This window comes from Rattus norvegicus, chromosome 18 (assembly GCF_036323735.1).
Source record: "Rattus norvegicus strain BN/NHsdMcwi chromosome 18, GRCr8, whole genome shotgun sequence".
NCBI classification, from domain to species: domain Eukaryota; kingdom Metazoa; phylum Chordata; class Mammalia; order Rodentia; family Muridae; genus Rattus; species Rattus norvegicus.
Window position 1 is genome coordinate 40,146,021 of NC_086036.1, and position 17,165 is coordinate 40,163,185.

A 17,165-nucleotide genomic window follows, 5' to 3' on the forward strand; every position below is an offset into this window, starting at 1 on the left:
ATTGCTACTTATGAGGTTGGAGCCCAGGGTCAGTCCATATATAGCCTTTGGGTAGTGGCTAAGTCTCTGGAAGCTCTGGTTGGTTGGTATTGTTGTTCATATGTGATCTTGAGCCCCTTCATGCTCTTTCAGTCCTTTCACTGATTCCTTCAACGGATGTCCTGTTCTCAGTTCAGTGGATTGCTGCTGGTATTTGCCTATGTATTTGCTGTATTCTGGCTGTGTCTCTCAGGAGAGATCTACATCCGGTTCCTGTCAGCCTGCACTTCATTCCCTCATCCATCTTATCTAATAGGGTGGCTGTATATCTATGGGCCACATGTGGGGCAGGCTCTGAATGGGTGTTCCTTCTGCCTCTGTTCCAAACTTTGACTCCCTATTCCCTGCCTAGGATATTTGTTCCCCTTTTAAAGGAGTGAAGCATTCACATTTTGGTCATGCTTCTTGAGTTTCATATGTTCTGTGCATCTAGGGTAATTCAAGCTTTTGGGCTAATAGCCACTAATCAATGTGTGCACTTGTATCAAAACATTGCATTAAAATATATAAATAACATTGTAATTTTCACAGGCAGTAAAATTAGTGGTATCATTTTGTCCGGATACCAATGGCCACTCAAAAGATAGCTATTATTGATAGAAATGCATATTATCCAGTGTCCATTTAGGAGTAGAAACCACAGCAATTGCCTTAGCTGGAGGAAGTTAATTAAAACAATTGGCAGTTGGGAACCGGAAACCTGGAAAAGAGAATACAAAAACCATTAATCATCTGTAAAACTGGGGGTCAAAAAGAAAGAGATCAGTCTTCTTTAATTAGCTTTTGATGTAGATGGGATGCTTAAACACTCTGAATTCAAACCTCTGAAAACTGGCTGTTGCTGAGTCATTTAAGCCCCAGGAAAGACACAAAGACACCACATGGTCTTGAAGCACTGGCGTTTTATATAGAAGAATCAGAGATCCTATCTGGGGTCTGTGAGAGGGCACAAACATGATGGTTTGGGAAGAGTAGAAAAGGTCCTAACAGAAAACATTTGCACCTTTGGAATAGCCAGCATCAACACTGTTGAGGCAGAAGCAAGAAATGCTAAGCCCAGGAAACAAAATACAACCCTTCTCTCTCCACTTCAAATCCCTCTCAGGGGCCCCTGCTGGCAAAGCATCCATGTTTCAGCTGGAAAAGTACTGTGGATTTCAGAGTCCCAGACTGAAAATGACCAAGGTGAAGCCTGGAGGAGTGGATGTGAAGCTAAATTACCATAGCATAATCAGTAATTTTGTTTTTGTTGTTGAAAACAAAACAACAACCAAAATAGAAAACCAAACCAACTGTTCTGCTTAAAGATCTCCATAGGGAGATCCTCCCTCAAGTATCGAGAAGTCGCAGACCCCAGACACATGAGAGATCGATTTTGAATGTATTACACAAAGGTGAGGTTTATTTCGGAGATCTCCAGGTCAATACATATCCCATGCAGGAGACACTGGTGTCGACCCCGAGAGACAGGGAGAGGGACTATTTAAAGAAAAGAAGAACCACAAACCCTAGGAGATGAGAGTACATCAAAGAGAAATGCCAGAGATAACAGAAGAAAGAACTCCCAAAGTCACAGGATTGTTTTACGACTCTAGGTTTTCTTTATGGTCAGCTAGTTCCTGGAACAGAGCTACTAAATCAGGAGAAAGGTCGGGTCCTCAGGTCTTCATTGTTCTGAGAGCAGATTGTAACCATCTGAAACACATCTGGATAGACTTCGGCTGGCCTGTTTCCTGGAATGCTTTCTGCAGGACACAATGGCTGGAGGGCACAGTGGGGGCTTCAATAAACATCAGCACAGTGGAGGCTTGAACAAACATCACAGGGGCAGAACAGTTATTCATGTCTGGTGATAAGCGAGGTGCCAGTGAGTCTGTACCAGTTCTCCTGCATTTTTAATAATCTGTCTTCCTGAGTCAGATCCTGTTGCTGAGTTTGAGCTAATTTAAAATCCTATCTCACACTACCAGCCTTCAGTAACAGTATTTCTTGAAGGGTATGTTCAAGATTTATAGCTGGAATCCCATATTCTAAGTTACAGTAACTATTTTCTTTGGTAAACTTACCACTGAATTAGTTTGACAGCGCTTGAAAAAAAAAGTAGTTGGCTCAAGATGATTGAAAGCACACAGCCATGTACTTTTAATAAATCTCCTTAATCTGCTTAAATATAATTAAAATATTACGTCTTTTTGCACTAACAGAATAATTCATGATGAAAAGAAACATATGGGGCACATGGGTGGGCTTGAATGACACCACAGGAAATACACAGAGCAAAACAGCAAGACTGCATACGAGTAAAATGGTCCCCAAATCTCTCAGCAAAACCCCAGCGAAGCAGGAACTGTGTAAAGCTTCTGAGACATTTGGGTGAATAGCAGAAACAGTTTTCTTCTGAGCATAAAGACCAATTAGCCTCCACTTTTCCCCCTAGAAATACTAAAGTCAAGGTCAAATCCTAAGGTCTAGTACTGAACCTGGAAAAGGTCCCTTGTCAGGAATACTTGTTCCCTGAGTTTCAGTCCTGGAACGCTCATATTAGGAGCAGATTCACCCCAAAAATTTATTCTCTGATTGCTACACATGCACTGTAATACATGCAAGGGCCCCACCCCCACTCCCAATAAATAAATAGCAATTAAACAGCAGTAAAATTCAAGGATTCTAAAATGCCTAGCAACTCAGGAACACAAAAAAATTCCTCATCCCTGATGAGGAATGAGAATGTGTAATCAAATTCATCAAGTGGAACCCATATGTGAAATTTTCTGTACTTAAAAAACTAAAGACACGTTAAAGAAAAGAATTGCTGTTGCGGGGAGAATGCAGTTTCTACAAAAAAAAAAGCAAGCCATTTGGGGAAGATAAATGGTGTCTTTGTAATTAAAATGTGATGGTGGAAATTTGAAGATATCATTACTTAGTTTAATGGCAGATTAGACACAGTTGATAAGTAGCAAGCCAGGGCTCTCAAGTTCAGAGAACAGAAGCTGTTAAAAGCAACAGGATATTTATGTTGCATGGAAGATGGTTTGAGAATGTGCTGTATTTTTGTCATTTACACAGTTTAATCATATTGGAAAGAAAAGGTGGGTAGAAAAATAATCACGGAAATTACATATATTGCTTGATTAGAGTTTTCCCAAGATATTTTATACTATTCCTGGCTATAGTGAACACCATCAATGGGACAAACAACAGCCTAGAGAGTGGGAAAAGATTTTCACCATCTCCATATCTGACAGAGGACTAATTTGCAAAATACATAAAGAACTCAAGAAACTAGACATCAACAAATCAAATGATGCATTTTAAGGGTACAAATGTAAACAGAGAATGGTCAACAGAGGTATTTCAAATGGACCAGAAGTACATGAAGAAATTTTCAGCATACTTAGCTATCAGGGAAATGCAAATCAAAATGACTTTGAGATGACCTGTCAGAATGGCAAAGCTCAAAAACAATTACGAGCCATAGCTCTTGCTGGCAAGGATGTGGAGCAAGCAGGACATTCCTTTACTGCTGGTTAGAGTTCGAATTTTAGAAATCAATATAAACAATTTCTCAGAATATTAGGAATTTATCTCCCTCAAATCCCACTTCTGGAGATATACACAAATGATGTTCCATCTTACCACACAGACACTTGCTCAACTATGTTCATAGAAGCTTTATTCATAATAACAAGAAACTGGAAACAACTGATATGCCCTTCCACAGAAGAATGTATAAAAAATGTGATACAGCTATACAATGGAATATTACACAGCTTTTAAATACAGTGGCATCATGAAATTTGCAGGTAAATGGATGGAACTAGAAAAAAAAAATCATCCTGAGAGAACCCAGACCCAGAAAGACAAACTTAGCACCTAATCCAATTGTCATGAGAGTGGCTTCATTTAGCAACTGATGGAAATAGATGCAGAGATGCCCAGCAAAACATTAGGCAGAGCTCAGGGAATCTCACTGAAGGAGGGGCAAAAGAGTTGTAGAAGCCAGAGGGATCAAGGATACCACAAGAGAATCCACCAAGTTAGCATACGTGGACTTTTAGAGACTGAGACTGAACCACCAGTCAGGGCATTTGCATGAGTCTAACTTAAGCCCTCTGTATATATGTTAGAGTTGTATAGTTTGGTGGTTTTGTGCAATTCCTAAAAGAGAGAGCAGGGAATGTTTCTGATGTTTTTGCCTGCTCTCAGGACTCTTTTCTTCCTACTGGACTGCCTGTGTATGAGAGGAATTGCCTAGTCTTATGACAACTTGGTATGCCATGCTTGGTTTATATCCCTGGGAGGCCTGCTCTTTGCTGAAGAGAAAGGGAGGAGGAGTGGATGGGAAGAGAAAGGTAGAAAGAGGGAATGGGAGGAGAGGAGGGAGAGGAAACTGCGGTTAAGTTGCAATGTATAAGAGAATAAATTGGGGCTGGGGATTTAGCTCAGTGGTAGAGCGCTTACCTAGGAAGGGCAAGGCCCTGGGTTCGGTCCCCAGCTCCGAAAAAAAAAAGAACCAAAAAAAAAAAAAGGAAAAAAAGAGAATAAATTAATTAAAATAGATGTTTTAACATAAAGGAAAGATAAATAAAATATTCTTAAAAACCATCAATATATATGGTTCTTTTAATATCTCTGGTTTATTAAAAAAAAACAACAACAACAACAACCACCACCTCTGGATTAAATATCATGAGCAGTTGTGACATTGATCAATACCAGCAGCAAAACTGACCAATTTGTCTTTTCTAAAGGCTGTTGTTAAAAATAAACACTCCTGATCTTCAAAACGTGTATAATTGATTTCCCCCTCAGTGTAATCATATTATGTAGGTAACTTAGCAAGGTAATTCTTAACCATGAACCATGTGAATCCCTTGATGTCTGTAAGAAATCTAAGTCATCCTTCTTCTAAATGTCATAATTCTGTACAGTAGCTGATTTTTATTCAAATTATACCTATCTCATCCCAATTTCTGTTATTAATAATTAGGTTGTAAAAAACCACCATTATGTAAGAGATTGATATATAAGCTCTATGCAAGCATCTATTTTTATGACATTTTGGATCTTTTTCTCCTTAACTTGTTTTTCTGATATGCAACCCCAAAACACTGTTATTTAGATTCTATTACAAAATTTTTAATCTGAAAAATTTTGCCAACCACTTATTTTTTTTTCTGTTATCATACACTGATCAGCTCTGCAATGTAAATGTTTCTGTGCAGAAATCTTATCTAGCTTGCTTGATGTGTAATACTTAAAATGGTCAACAGTTAATGATTAAATGAAGGTTTGAGTAATAAACATGAATGTCTCCTGTCTTGGTTAAGGTTTCATTTCTGTGAATAGACACCATGACCAAGGCATCTCTTAAAGAGTACAACATTTAATTGGGGCTGACTAACAGTCTCAGAGGTTCAGTCCATTATCATCATGGCAGGAAGCCTGGCAGCATCCAGGCAGACACGGTGTTGGAGGAGCTAACAGTTCTACATCTCCAACCGAAGGCAGCCAGGAAGGGGGTCTCTTCTGTACAGCATGGAACTTGAACACTACCTACACAGTGACATATTTAGTCTAATAAGCTACACTCATTCCAACAAGTCCACACCTTCTAATAATGCCATTTCCCATGGGCCAATCATATTCCACTATTCCCTCTACAAACAATGATCCCTGCCAAATTTTAATTTCAAATCCTTTTTATTCATGAAGTATCCCTCAATGCCCTTGTCCTCGGGAGTGATAGTCTCCTCTATCCACATCTCTACCATAGCCTATACTATGACACTCATTAATTTGGGCTATGCTGACCTCCATCAAAATAGTATGATTAGTTACCTATGCATCTATCTTCTCAATCAATTATAAACTCCTTGTGGGGTGAGGAGAACCTATATTCAGTCTTATTCTTTCTATTCCCTTGAGTATGCACCTATGACTATGCCTTGCACGTGACAGGTATTTCTATCTAAACAAATAACTATAAGTAGCTAATTCTTTTAGTATCAGACTTGGGATGGGGGTAGACAGGGATTTGTAACCAGAATGAAAGCATGTGATATTATGTCTTTCACTCTTAGATGTATAATAATATCTCAAATTAGTCTCTATATACTGTTTTCTCTGCCTTTAGTCAACAATAAACATTCAAAATGTTTAAGATTCTGGCCTAAACTTGAGAGATAGACCAGCTAGGTGTGGTTGTTTGAATCGGTATGTCCCTATAGATGCATGTGTCTGGAAGCTTTGTAATAGGTAGGGACCTATTAGTAGGTGTGGCCCTGTTGGAGGAGGAGTGTAATACTTAAAGTAGTCAAGCAGTTATTGTTAGAGTAAGTGTGTCACTATGGAGATGGGATTTGTGGTTTTAAGTGCTCAAGCTATCCCCAGTCTGAAACATATTCAGTCTCCTTCTGGCTACCTTTGGATCAAGATGTAGAACTCTTAGCTCCTCCTCTAGCAGCATGTCTGTGTATAAGCTGCCATACTTCCCACCATGATGATAATGGATTAAACCTCTGAAACTATAAGCCAGCTCAATTAAATATTTGCCTTTATAAGTGTTGCCTTGGCCATGGTGTCTCTTTATAGTAATAAAACCCTAAGACACTAGGTATACATGCATCCATATATATCTTAGGGCCTTGGAAGTAAAATTTTTGGTGATTTATTTATTCAGTAAAAACATGGGTGTCTACTCTGTGCCAACTGCTGCTATTAATAATGAAGTCATAGGCCTTGGTATTCTCATGGGGCCTTATAATTTAGGAAAGAAGTAAAAATAAAAACAGGCAAACCAAAAGACAAACATTTTAATTAAACTGAAGAAAACAGTGGTTTAAGGGTTCAGGGGTTCAGATATCTATTGTGTTGTTGTAATATAATAAATAGTCTTTTAAGAAGATTTATTTACTGATTATATGCACGTGTGAGTATGTATATACATGTGAGTGAGTGTAGGTGCCCATGAAGACCAGAAGTGTTTGGTGTCACCGAAGATAAAGTTGCAGAAATTAGTCAGCTTACTGAAGTGGGTACTAGGAACTGAATGTGGGTCCTCCTCAAGAGGTACATGATCTTAAGAGCTGATCCATCTCCCTAGCCATTAGAAAAGACTAGTTGAAAGAGACTCTACTTACTAAATCAAGTCCTGTTTCAATTAAAAATAAGCAAACGAAGAGACTCAACTTAATGTAAGCCTCTATAAAATGATAAATGTCTCAATTACTTTCAAAGTTATTTCAGATAATATAAGCAAAATAAATATATGCAAAATTTATTAACATGTAGCACACAAGAGAAAATATTGAATATTATATTTGTCAAGTTAATAAAATGAAACTAAATTTAGTGACTTCATTTCAACTTTTTAAAAAATGTCCTTAATTAAACAAATTTAAAAAGCAGTCAACTTAAAATGTAAAGCCTTTATCTTTATAATTTCATGAAATAAATTGTAATGCATTTTGCTTATAGGAAAATTACAGGAACTATCAATATTGGAAATAGTTGACAATTTTTAGTGGGAACAGACTAAATAGTAGAATGATGCTTGAAATTGAAGCAGCAACAAGTTTATTAATATTGTGCCATTTCTAATATGGAAATGAGGCATTCTCACTTAACCCCTTGCTTGTAGATTGGCTACTGACGATTCTTAACTCTTACATCATTATTCTGTTAAGGGTTCAAAAAATGGAAGGGGGGATGGAAGGGGAGGGGGAGGTAGAGGAGGAGCATTAAAATACCAAAATTTTAAAAAAGAGTTCAAAAAATGCAAAACGTTATCAATCAATAATTTTGTAAATATGCTTTCTGGGTTCTTATCAACTAACCTTCCTTCTGTTGCTTTCTTTTTGACTCAATAACAATTCGTCACTGATGTTTTTTCTTTACAACTGTTGTTTTTTATTTTTAAGATAATAAATGTCAATAAGTTGTCAGTCATGTGGCATATTATTTGGGTCCCAGATGTTATAAAAGCATCAGTATGAATTGTTTTAAATGTAACACTAAAAATAAAACATTGTTCCAAAAATGTGATATTCAAAAAGAATAGTTCAAAAAGAATGTGATATTGATTAACTAATATAGATTAAGTCTGTGCTTGTTCTAAAATTAAAAGTATATTTTCTCAGAGTTTCTGTTGAAGATATGTTGTGTAAGATATTGATTACTTCTCAAATTTTCATTTCTGGAAATTGATTACATCTTTCCCTATTTTGGTACTAAATACAGTCTTTGCAAGTTTTTTGCATTTCCTCTTTTGTTTCTGTTTAAGTGTTTGTATCAGTCAGGGTTCCTTAAAGGAAAAGAACTGAGAGTATGCATTTAAAAGGGATTAATTAGAGAGATTTACAAACTCTGTGGTTCTGCTCATTCAGCAATGGCTTGCTTTGGACAGAAAGGTCAATAATCCAGTAGCTGTTCAGTCCAAAAGGATGGGTATGTTAGCTGATCTTCAGTCTATGGTGGAATCCTGTAGAAGTAGGGTCTAATACCAGTGAAGTAATGCTTAAATATTAGAATAGATGAACTTACTAGCAAGAGTCAGGCAAAAAGCATAAAACAAAGTTTTCTTCTTCAAAGTTCTTTTTATATGGGCTGCCCTGTAGCTGCTGCCCAGTTTTTGAATGGGTCTCCTCACTTCAAATGATCCAATCAAGAGAATTTTTTACAGGTGTTCCAAGCTGTTTGGGGTTTTGTTGTTTACATATGGGGTCAAGTTGACAGCCAAGATGAGCCTTCACAGTGCACTCAACTAAATATGTTATCCAAATGGAGCCATTGCCATTGTACCACCACTGTTAGAGCTATGGACTCTTTCCTGAAGGATTCTTGGTTATCTCTTTATATTAACTATTGTTTATGCTCTTGTGTTTTTTTTTAAATAAAAAATTGTATTTACTTAGAAGCATTCAGAATGTCAACAAAACAGCCACTACTTATTTTTGCAATTACAGAGTGGTATCCAATTAACAGAACAATTATCTTTGTATAAGCTGCATCAGAGGCACCTGAAGATGAAGAAAAAAAAAAACAAAAGAAAAGAAAACCAAAAGAACAAACAAAAAAAAAACCAAAAACAAAAACCAAACTGCTCTCCCCATATATAACTAATTTGCGCTGTGCACCAACAAGAACCTGCTTTAAATTTCCATGCCAATTTACAACCCCAAGACTGTACCAGGCATGGTTAATGACTACTGAAACTACCACCAGGACAGGGCCATCTAAAGACACATCCAGTAGTGTGTTAGCTAACTATATAAAAAAGGTACTGTACAGTTTAAAAGCAAATCTTACTCAGCCTTACACTTCAATTTTTTTTCTTTCAAAGCAGTGAGTTGTGTACAAGGGGGTTAAATGCTTTATAGACAAGAAAAATGACTGAACTAGAACCAACTTATTCATCTTCTTCCTCTTCCTTATTTTCTTCATCCTCCTCATTGTCTTCCTCTATCTTCCTTTTCTTGATCTTTTCAACCTTGACCACCTCTACCCTCACCCCTGTCTCTGACTGTCATCAGACTTTCCTTTAAGCTTTCTAGGCAGCAATATCCTTCTCATACTTCTCCTTCAGGTTGGTGGCCTTCTTCTCATAGGGCTGCTTGTTCTCCATGGCAATGTTGTTCCACATCTCTCCTAGTTTCGTTACAACATCACCAATGGATAAGCCAGGATGTTCACCTTTGATTTTGGGGCAGTACTCAGAACAGAACAAGAATACCAAAAGAGGCCTCTTGTGTACATTGGGGTCCTTGAACTTCTTTTTGGTCTCCCCTTTGGGGGAGATGTAGGTTTTCATTTCTCTTTCATAATGAGCCTTGTCAGCCTTTGCCACATCTTCAAATTTCCCCTTTTCTTTTGCAGACATGGTCTTCCACCTCTCTGAGCACTTCTTGGAGAACTCTGAGAAGTTGACAGAAGAGTCCGGGTGCTTCTTCTTGTGCTCCTCCTGGTAGGTTTGCACAAAGAATGCATATGAGGACATTTTGCCTCTTGGCTTCTGAGGATCTCCTTTGCCCATGTTTAGTTGATTTTCCTCCGAGAGGCAGAGTTGCCCAGTGTCCATCCAGATCTCTTACCCCAGTGCTGTCTCTATAGAGGTCAATGTACTGCAATGACTGTTGCTCTTGTGTTTCTAACACAAAGAGTTTGAAGTTAAATTCCATGTTTTAACATTATGAAGAACATTTTCTTAAGTTTAACTTTCAGTTGTTTAGGAGAAATAATAGCAACTTGGTCCTGTATATGTTTATATATGAATGCATATGTATACATATATGTATATATATATATGTATTTTTTAAGCAAAGCTAAGTTAATGTTTCACATATATTTTGGATATATAAAAACTTTAAATTATTGCATTAATGAGAAAGGGGGAATCAATAAGCTCTTTGAAATGATAGTAGAAACTGAGACTGAATAAAACAGCTACAGGCAGGTAGGAATGCTCTGGAATAAGTGCTGAAAGGACTGAGCTATAGGAAAAGACTTGAGCCTGGGGAGCTCCCCAAGCTAAAAAACCCCTAAGAATTTTTTTCCTTTGGGTTTGGATTGAGTTAAGCACATAGTCATGTAGACCACCCCCCCCACACACACACACTCACAGCCCCTCCATCACACAGCTTCTTCCCCATCCCCTTCTTTTGTAAAAAGGAGAGACCCTAATGGCTCCCAACCTATCCTGGCACCTCAAGTCACTGAGGGACTAGATACATTCCCTCCCACTGAGGCCAGACAAAACAGCCCAAGTAGGGAGACACGATCCACAGGCAGGCAAGAGTAACCCCCCTCCATTTATTGTTGGAAGACCAAGATGTACATGTACTACATATGTGGGGGGAGGGGGGCCAGGCCCAGCCCATATATGCTCTTTGGTTGGTGATTAAGCTGCCAGGGGTCCAGGTAGTTGACTCTGTTGGTCTTCTCGTGGAGTCTCTATCCCCTCTGGGTCCTTCAATCCTTCTTCCAACTCTTCTGCAAGACTCCCAGAGGTCCATGTAATGAATTGTGTCTTTCTTAAACAATGTTTAATTCTTTGTGAGTTTAAAAATATACTTTGAACACAATTTACCCACACAACTCCTCTTATAACTACCCTCTCCAGACTCCCACTTCTTACCACCCAACTTTGAGATTTCATTTTTTAATTGTACCTTTTACATGTATTTATTTAGGAAATAGAATTGAAAATGTTATCTTTGAAAGCTAAAGTAGGACTCTACATTTCTGAAAGATAATACTAGTAACAGGGCCAGGAGTGATGTGACCTGAGATAGTTCCATTGGTAGGTCCAGGGGTGGTCTTTCTCAGACACATGGATACTGTTCTAATTTATGTTGTTGGTGGCCACTGTGAATACAGCTTTTAGACCTTTACTTCTAAAATTTTACTTCTAACTAAATGTAAATTAAGTTTTCCAGCCACAGTTTAAAAATTGTGACATCCAATTAAGAAAAAAAATTAGGGTGAGCTGGTTGGCTGAATTTTTGTATAATTAGGACAGGCAAGTCCTCCAGAGACAGGCATTGGAGAAAGTCAGCAATTCTAATGAAAGAAACTGGTCAATAGTTATACAGACATCTTTCAGAATCAGACGACATAAATTAAAACTTCCTACAAGAACATAAAGGGGGGAGGGCATCACTTATCATCAGAAAATGCAAAACAAAGTGACCATGTATCATCATCATTTCACTCTAGTTAGAATGTTTTATGCTAATTAATACAGATCAGGCTATAAGGAAAGAAGAACCTTTATCCAATTTTTTTTTCAGTTTTTATAGCAAGAATGGAAAACAGTACAGAGATTTTTGAAAAAAAGAAGACTAGAGGTACTGTACTGCTCAGCAAACCTAGGACTGGATTACAAAGAAGATTATGCCTGTATGCCTCTATGTATTACAACACTATTCTCAATGGCCAGGAAATGGAATTATCCTAATGATCCCCAAACTGATGAATAGATAAATAAAATGCAGTATTCATGCATAATGGGATACTCTTCAGTCATTCAAAGTGATGGCATCCTGCCATCTATGACAAGATTGATGGAACTGTAGGTTTCATGGGAAGTCAAAATAGTCAGTCATATGAAGACAGAAACAGCATGGGCTCTTGCATGTGGTATGTATTAAAGTTGATTTTCTACACAGAGGTTAAGAACAAAAGAGCAGTGTACAGAGGCTGGGGATCATGAGGAAGAGAAAGAGATAGTCAAATGTTCATTAGTGAATACTAAATGTTGTTAGATAAGAAAAATCAGCTCTGACGTTCTTATCAATTGTAGATTATATATTTTACAAGAGCTGGGAGGAAATATATGAATCATTTGCATATTAAATAAATGATAAATGCCTTAGAAGATAGAAATGTTTAATCTCATTCAAACATTAAAATGTATTGAAAATATAAGGTGTCCCTATAATATGTCCATGTCCCTGCCATTTATAAAAATATATCTAATGTACTGTTTTAGTTGTTATACTCCCATAATTTATACTATTTTCTAATGACAAATAATTATATAAAATTATAGTCATTCCCAAAGAGCTGTGATTTGACCAATCTTCTTAGTATTTTAGGTCAGGGGAATGCAGGACTGGCTTTGGAAATTCTCCTTCAGTAGAGACTTAGTAATCTTTTCTGAAGAGGAAATAGTGTTGAGTGTGCATGGTCCACAGATAGATCATGCCATATATTCATGGGTCATAGTTGGATCATTTGACTTTACAAAGTTTGTAATAGTAATTTACAATGAAATATCTTATAATAACTTGCTGAATAAATAGGGATAAGTATACATTTTGATCCTACTTCTGAATTCTAAAAATAACCTTAGGTTGATTAAACTAAACAGTTACTTGTCTTCAACAATAATCTCTGAATTTTTGCATATGGCTATCCAGTATTTCCTCATGCCCTACAGTATTGAGACTACATGATTTAGAAGACATTTTCTGAGTGGTAATTTTATATTGACATAATTAATACTTCACTATAATTCTGAATTAACAAAAAGTTTGCCAGATTGTCTTGATTGACCTCTTTGGATGGACTCACTTTGAACACTTAAAGAATGCCTGATGAGCTATCTTCGTATGTTCAAAACATTCTTGTTATTTACTTAGAGTGTCAGATTATTTAATTGTAGAGGCTAATTCAGATCAATTTGTAATGATGGCTCAGAACACTGTGTGCAGAAAGATTCAAAGTCTCCATAAAACCTCATCAGAAAATACTTCTATGGTTGATTAACAGTGTGTTCCATAAAGCAAGATGATTTTGAAGAATGTTTGGGAGGTTATAAATGTCTTTTTTTTTCAGAGAAAGTTTCCAGTAGGTATGTGGCCCTTTGATTGTTTTATACTAAGAACTAGAGTGTAGAGCTCTCTACTGTAAAAAAAACCTTTCCGCACTCTCATCACAATCTAGTGAAACTTTCTGAATCTTATCTATACTTTCTTCTATGGCTTTTTTTTTCACTTTTATAGTTAGGCACTGGAGCATCTGGCTTTTCAAGGAGCTCTGGATCCAGTCCTGATACCATTTTGTCGCTGATTGCTGTCACTGAAACCATCTTGAGATACCTGTCATATTTTGGATCCTTGGCTACAGTCAAGATAATTTCTTTTTTTTTATTAATCTTTATTAACTTGAGTATTTCTTATTTACATTTCGATTGTTATTCCCTTTCCCAGTTCCGCCCCCTCCCCTTCTATATTGGTGTTCCCCTCCCCATGCTCCCCACATTACCACCCTCCCCCCAACAATCATGTTCACTGGGGAGTTCAGGCTTGGCAGGACCAAGGGCTTCCCCTTCCACTGGTGCTCTTACTAGGCTATTCATTGCTATCTATGGGGTTGGAGCCATGTACAGTCTTTGGGTAGTGGCTTAGTCCCCGAAAGTTCTGGTTGGTTGGCATTGTTGTTCATATGGGGTCTCGAGCCCCTTCAAGCTCTTCCAGTCCTTTCTCTGATTACTTCAACGGGAGTCCCGTTCTCAGCTCAGTGGTTTGCTGCTGGAATTCGCCTATGTATTTGCTGTATTCTGGGTGTGTCTCTCAGGAGAGATCTACATCCAGTTCCTGTCAACCTACACTTCTTTGCTTCATCCCTCTTATCTAATTGGGTGGCTGTATAAGTGTGGGCCACATGTGTGGCAGGCTCTGAATGGGTGTTCCTTCTGCCTCTGTTTTAAACTTTGTCTTCCTATTCCCTGCCAAGGGTATTCTTGTTCCCCTTTCAAAGAAGGAGTGGAGCATTTGCATTTTGGTCATCCTTCTTGAGTTTCATGTGTTCTGTGTATCTATGGCAATTGAAGCATTTGGGCTAATAGCCACTTATCAATGAGTGCATACCTTGTGTGTTTTTCTGTGATTGGATTACGTCACTCAGGATGATATTTTCGAGTTCCATCCATTTGCTTATGAATTTCATAAAGTTATTGTTTTTGAAGGCTGAGTAATATTCCATTGTGTAGATATACCACATTTTCTATATCCATTCCTCTGTTGAAGGGCATCTGGGTTCTTTCCAGCTACTGGCTATTATAAATAAGGCTGCTATGAACATAGTGGAGCACGTGCATTTTTTATATGTTGGGGCATCTTTTGGGTATATGCCCAAGAGAGGTATAGCTGGGTCCTCAGGCATTTCAATGTTCAATTTTCTGAGGAACCTCCAGACTTACTTCCAGAATGGTTGTACCAGTCTACAATCCCACCAAAAATGGAGGAGTGTTCCTCTTTCTCCACATCCTTGCCAGCATTTGCTGTCACCTGAGTTTTTGATCTTAGCCATTCTCACTGGTGTTAGGTGATATCTCAGGGTTGTTTTAATTTGCATTTTTCTTATGACTAAAAATGTTGAAAATTTCTTTAGGTGTTTCTCATCCATTCGGCATTCCTCAGCTGTGAATTCTTTGTTTAGCTCTGAACCCCATTTTTAATAGGGTTATTTGTCTCCCTGCAGTCTAACTTCTTGAGTTCTTTCTATTTTGGATATAAGCCCTGTATCAGTTTTAGGATTGGTAAAGATCTTTTCCCAGTCTGTTGGTTGCCGTTTTGTCCTAACAACAGTGTCCTTTGCCTTACAGAAGCTTTGCAGTTTTATGAGATCCCATTTGTCGATTCTTGATCTTAGAGCATAAGCCTTTGTTGTTTTGTTCAGGAAATTTTCTCCAGTGTCCATGTGTTCAAGATGCTTCCCCACTTTTTCTTCTATTAGTTTGAGTGCATTTGGTTTGATGTGGAGGTCCTTTGCTTTGTACAGGGTGATAAGCATGGATCGATCTGCATTCTTCTACATGCTGACCTCCACTTGAACCATCACCATTTGCTGAAAATGCTTTTTTTTTCCATTGGATGGTTTTGGCTCCTTTGTCAAAAATCAAGTGACCATAGGTGTGTGGGGTCATTTCTGGGTCTTCAATTCTATCCCACTGGTCTATGTACCAATACCATGCAGTTTTTATCACTATTGCTCTGTAATACTGCTTGAGTTCAGGGATAGTGATTCTCCCAGAAGTCCTTTTATTGTTGAGGGTAGTTTTAGCTGTCCTGGTTTTTTGCTATTCCAGATGAATTTGCAAATTGTTCTAAGTCTCTGAAGAATTGGATTGGTATTTTGATGGGGATTGCATTGAATCTGTAGATCGCTTTTGGTAAAATGGACATTTTTACTATATTAATCCTGCCAATCCATGAGCATGGGAGATCTTTCCATCTTCTGAGGTCTTCTTCAATTTCTTTCTTCAGAGGCTTGAAGTTCTTATTGTACAGATCTTTTACTTGCTTGGTTAAAGTCACACCGAGGTACTTTATATTGTTTGGGTCTATTATGAAGGGTGTCATTACCCTAATTTCTTTCTCGGCTTGTTTCTGTTTTGTGTAGAGGAAGGCTACTGATTTATTTGAGTTAATTTAATACCCAGCCATTTTGCTGAAGGTGTTTATCAGGTTTAGTAGTTTTCTGGTGGAACTTTTGGGATCACTTAAATATACTATCATATGATCTGCAAATAGTGGTATTTTGACTTCTTCTTTTCCAATCTGTATCCCCTTGACCTCCTTTTGTTGTCTGATTGCTCTGGCTAGAACTTCAAGAACTATATTGAATAAGTAGGGAGAGAGTGGGCAGCCTTGTCTAGTCCCTGATTTTAGTGGGATTGCTTCAAGTTTCTCTCCATTTATTTTAATGTTAGCTACTGTATATGGCTTTTACTATGTTTAGGTATGGACCTTGAATTCCTATTCTTTCCAGGACTTTTACCATGAAGGGGTGTTGAATTTTCTCAAATGCTTTCTCAGCATCTAATGAAATGATCCTGTGGTTTTTATCTTTCAGTTTGTTTATATAATGGATTACGTTGATGGTTTCCTGTATATTATTAAACCATCCCTGCATGCCTGGGAAGAAGCCTACTTGATCATGGTGGCTGATTGTTTTGATGTGCTCTTGGATTCGGTTTACCAGAATTTTATTGAGTATTTTTGCATTGATATTCATAAGGGAAATTGGTCTGAAGTTCTCTTTCTTTGTTGGGTCTTTGTGTGGTTTAGGTAAAAGAGTAATTGTGGCTTCATAGAAGGAATTCGGTAGTGCTCAATCTGTTTCAATTTTGTGGAATAGTTTGGATAGTATTGGTATGAGGTCTTCTATGAAAGTCTGATTGAATTCTGCACTGAACCCATCTGGACCTGGGCTCTTTTTGGTTGGGAGACCTTTAATGACTGCTTCTATTTCTTTAGGAGTTATGGGGTTGTTTAAATGGTTTTTCTGTTCCTGATTTAACTTCGGTACCTGGATCTGTCTAGCAAATTGTCCATTTCCTACAGATTTTCAAGTTTTGTTGAATATAGGTTTTTGTAGTAGGATCTGATGATTTTTTGGATTCTGTAGTTATGATGACCAGATAATTTTAATCCTTGCTTATGTTTGCTTATTAATATGTTCATATACAAACACTAGATACTCTAATTACTTGCAAGTCTAAGTGTGGCAGGACAGAAATATGGAAAAATCATCGAGGTATAGGAGAGAAACCTTGAGAGAAAATTGTGACCTATCCTTTGTGGAGCTGGTTTGACTCTTCTGCAGAGAAGTTCCAG

At 37.6% G+C, this 17,165-nt stretch overlaps 1 protein-coding gene and 1 pseudogene across 2 annotated transcripts in view; one reads left to right on the plus strand and one right to left on the minus strand.

The window, feature by feature from the left end:
* Positions 1-17,165, plus strand: part of Kcnn2 (potassium calcium-activated channel subfamily N member 2) — a 440,351-nt gene that overhangs the window by 141,328 nt on the left and 281,858 nt on the right. For both annotated transcript variants that reach the window (XM_063277521.1, XM_063277519.1), the window contains exon 3: positions 9,919-10,006. The gene's annotated coding sequence lies outside the window, so the exon portion shown is untranslated. The remainder of the gene's footprint in view (positions 1-9,918; positions 10,007-17,165) is intronic.
* Positions 9,334-10,241, minus strand: Hmgb1-ps31 (high-mobility group box 1, pseudogene 31; annotated as a pseudogene).